This window comes from Notothenia coriiceps, unplaced genomic scaffold (genome assembly GCF_000735185.1).
Source record: "Notothenia coriiceps isolate Sejong01 unplaced genomic scaffold, NC01 NC01_scaffold00025510, whole genome shotgun sequence".
NCBI lineage: Eukaryota > Metazoa > Chordata > Actinopteri > Perciformes > Nototheniidae > Notothenia > Notothenia coriiceps.
This window is the reverse complement of record NW_011358211.1, coordinates 111498-116256: the sequence shown is the minus strand read 5'-3', so window position 1 is coordinate 116256 and position 4759 is coordinate 111498.

The following is a 4759-nucleotide window of genomic DNA, read 5'->3' as shown; positions in this document are numbered from 1 at the left end:
TTGTGAATAAACGTCCTCCGGAGCGTTTGCAAAGAACGGGCCGGGAGCATGTTGTTTCTTACACGACCACTAGACAAACAATGGTTGAGAAACTGTCTCTGGGTCGTAATAAGGGCTTGAACAATCGGCCTATATGGTCGTTTTTTGTAAGAGGAAAGGCTGCAAACAATGGTTGAGAAACAAACAGACGTGCAATCACCGCTAAATGCACTTTAATACAGGGGTATCTCCTCTTGTACTTTATAGTAGGTAGCTCTTGTATCTCCTCTTGCACTTTATGTATTGTTGCTGCTATATTGTATTGCCATGTCATAAGTAGAGCTCTTGCTCTTTTGCACTTTTTGCATTCCTTGTATTTGTTTTTGCTACGTGTGTAAATGTCATTTTCTTAAATGTTTTATGTGAGGGACGGATGGAAAGTAGCTCAAAGCTAAATCCGGCATATTTACGCTTGGTACATTTATTGTGTTAAGTGTTCATTAATAATGTGCATTGTCCCGACCAAATAAACGATTAAATAAATAATATAAATGATCAGAACACAAAAGAATAGATTCATTTATTATGTATTGGTATTCTCTCAATGATCAAATTATTATTTATTGTCATTTTGCAACACAGGGTTGTGCAAGAAAGCACAATTATTGTCCCATTTTGCTACTTTAAAAAAAAGGTCAGGAATCTAACTGTCTAAGAAAATGTAGTGTGATAGTACGACAGTGGACACTTCTGTATCCTTTATCAGATAGTGGCAGGGTGTATGGTCTTTGGCTGGGATGGGGATTGTTCTTTAATTTTATTTAGACTCTTCACAGTCACCTCTTATCCCGAACACACATAGGTACCAATGCAGTCCTGTTCTGCATATCCAATTCATATCCAAGTTTTTTACTGTTTCCAGTCAGGGAACTAATATATTGCTCATCTGTAAAAGTCATCAAACAATTAGCTCGGGTATTTTGACTTCTTAAGTTTCCTTAAGAAATAAAGCTTTTTTTTTGTTTTATTCACCAGGATGGAGATATGTGATGACCATGTCAGGATGTTTGTCATGCTGTTTCAGGAACATAAATCTGTTCATTTTTCTCTACCTCAGCTGCAAAGATGTAGACAGGGTTTTGTGTCTCCAGCTCCTTTTATCTAACATACAACAATACGTTGTTCTCTGAGCACTCCCCTTAAAGATTGTCCATTTCCCCTTTATATGTAGTCCTAGCGTGGTTTGAAATCTGGCCAATGATGATCTGTCCTATGTAAACTCCACAATGGAGTTCTCTTCATGTAATCGGTGCACAACATGAACAGTGGGGGACTGAGCACACAGCCTGGGGGAGCTCCGGGGCTTAGCAGAGTGACCACAGTGACCATGAATCTCGACTGCCTGAGGTCTATTAATGAGGAAGTCCAATATGAAGATGCACAGTGTGGTACTCAAGCCCATGGTGCTACTTCCGGCGCCGTCTTGGGCTACGTGCTAGAGTTGCTCCTCGTAGTTTTTGTCTTTTTTCTATTTTTATCTATATATGTATTTACTTTCTCTAGCTTTTATATTTATTTATAGTAACGTTTTATATTTGATATTTAGTATTTTACTTGAATGTGCAATATGACTTGTCACCAAATGACTTGTCACTGTCACAGGCTGCTACCTATTCTCTACTGGGGCACTGTAATACGTTACTCTAAAACTTTGTATATTGAGCTATTGTATATTGCAAACTTTTATAAAGATGTATCTGTATTGTAATTTTGGAGCAACCTGGCAAAAATAATTTCCTTCGGGATTAATAAAGTTCTATCTAATCTAATCTAAATTTGCCATTCAGTGTAATAGGGGAGATGGGGTTGAATCTTGAGTTGAAACCAACTTCCTTTGTAGGTGTTGTTAGTTTCTAGATGTGTGAGTGGAAAGCAGTAGGAGACGGCATGTTGTTTGGATATGTTGGAGTTACAGTATATGCAAACTGGTGAGGGTCCATTCTGGCTGAGATGTTGTTTTTGAAAGCACTTCATAAAATGTGAATAAGTGCCAAAGGGCAGTAGTCTTTTATCACGTGTTCTTAGTACACAGCCGGGCATGGTGTGGAATAGTTTTAGGCCTGGCTGCTATCAGGAAAGATGATCTCACACATTATGTTTTTTGACATGGTTATGATTCTATCCGTTTACTTTATATGTAATTAGGCTGGGAAAAAAAAGTATCTTCTGCTTGTCCCGGGAAAAAAGGATTATAAGGCCACTTTGGGGGAGCAACGTTACATTGACTTATTATCAACTTTTTGAGAAAATATGGGAAACTTGTTGGCTACCTATTAACAAATGCATAAAGATAGGGAGCAACATTTGTTTGGAGACGTGTTTCTGGCCACTTAGTATACTCTAAAAATAAATTTAACTTTTTGAACATATTGAAATTTGCCTTTTTTTAATGCTGCAATCAAGCTAAACCTTGAATTCAGTATCACATGTTCCCTAAATATTGACAGAGAACCATAGAGGGGAGCATTGCCCCTCTCTGTGTTTAATGTAAAGACGCTTAGATCAATATTTGAGGAGTACGTGGGGCTTTTACAGCTGCTGTTATTGCATGTCACCCAATCATGTGAAAACTGTTTGTGAGATGGAGGATGGACCGAGGGTCAACACTTTTTCTATGAAGAACTTTTACTCTATTTGGCAACATGTCTAGACTTGAATTTAGGCATCTAATCTTTATTTACATCAGCACAGTTGAAACCCTGTCATCCAATACAACTGTCAGATGCCACTGTATATAGTCAAGTAACTAGAAAAATAGTACATTGAGTAATATTTGTCTCTGAAGTTATTGTAATTGTCTTGTGAAAACACAGTATGGACATTGACCTGCTCACTGTAAGTTAAGATAAACTTAGACTAAAGGATAATAGGTTTCCACGTTACAACTATTTTTCTTAAGTACTTTCACATGCCAGTGAAAAATGTGGTTAAAAAATGTAATTCCTGTACTCATGAAAGGGGTTAGGCTGTGTTCCAATCTTTCTCATTGTAAAATAATTATATGATTATAATCGCCCAAATTCAATTATAGATTGAGTTTATAAAACTAATTGTCATTAGGCCAAAAGGTGATTCTAAGTTTTTTATTGTGTTTTACTTCACACTAACTAGAACTTTGTCTCTTTTATTTACTCTGTGTGGTAAATAAATTAGCAGCATTAAACATATTCATGCCATGTTTTTGAATTGATTAATGATTATCATTTATAATCTTCTTTTAGTTTGCACAACAAAAATATCATTTTTAGATACAGTGTATAAAAGCCTGTATTTGTGTGTATGTTGTTGTACTCGTGTTTATGTGTTTTAGTTAGCGTAAACACATGTGTGAATCCAAAAGTGATACTACTTGTGGGAACATATTGTCCCATTAAAACAAACTGCAAGGAGAAATTACACAACATGACACCACTACATCCAAATACAGAATACTCGTTAGTAATTGGCTAAAAGGGACTGTGCCGTGAACACCCCTAAGTAGCAGATCTGTGTGTCCAATAAAGTTTCCCCATCAGCTGAGCTCAAGCTTTACAACAGACCTATCAGCAACTCTACAGCAGAGTAGGGGCTGTCAGTGGCCTCTAGTGGATCATTATGTTTCTGCAGAACAGCACATCAATGTTCCCCCTCCATAAATTAATCCTACATAACTACAAATGCCCATTTTCAATCGGAGCAGTCATTATTTCCTGCTTTATTGTCCTTGAGAAAGACTTAAATGAAATCCTCACTCAATGTTAACCTTTTTCCTGGATTATATCATCAACTTGCATTATATCATCAATTAGCATCTATGTATGTGATGTCAAAAGTCCTAGAATTCAGTCTATTTGTAACAAATAAGAATCACTATTTGATTTAACATACGTTATGTGTTACTGGTCAACTATCCGTTATTTCAGCACTCTCGTGGTGAGTTTTTTAATAAGTAAAGGAGAAAATAACGGTTTCTCTTTTTGAATAGTCTAAAAAAGGTTTTTGAAAAATGAAAAAACAATTAACTCAAGGTCCACTTATTAGTTTAAAGTTTAAACCATCATGAGAGTTTGTTCAGCAGTGAGATGATTTTTACCGATACTTAATATGTTCAATTATCAAATGACTTACTAGGATTCAATGTTCAATGATGGTTAATGGATGCCACTGGTTGTAATAATCATTGTTAATTAACATTTCGGTCCATCTATTAGATTTTACAGAGATTTCAACTCTATTGTCATTCTTAAGAACAAAACTTAAAAGCTAGTTTTCATGGACCTTGAGTCAAGTTTTTATTTTATATTGTAGGCTAATTACCTTATATTGGCCTTATTGTGGCTGTTGGGTAACCTTTTAAATGGTTTGTGATGTAGTGGCTGCATGCTAAGCTATTTGTTATATTTTTATTTGGCAAATTGACACTCAATGTATTAGAGAGAGATCCTTCTTTTTGAAGGATGTTGAAACAATGCTTTTCATCCGCTTTACTCCAGCAGCGGCAGGCTTGTGACAGTGTTGAGTTACAAGTTGGCAATAGCAACAAAAGCAACCTCAGACTACTTTATCACTGCTTCAAACCCCCCACCTAGTCTGTATTGTACTCACTCTTAGGTAGAGATAAACACTCCATGTGCTAGAAATATGTGTCAGGCTTCAGGAAGACACACACACACACACACACACACAGACAGACAGACAGACAGACAGACAGACAGACAGACAGACAGACAGACAGACAGAC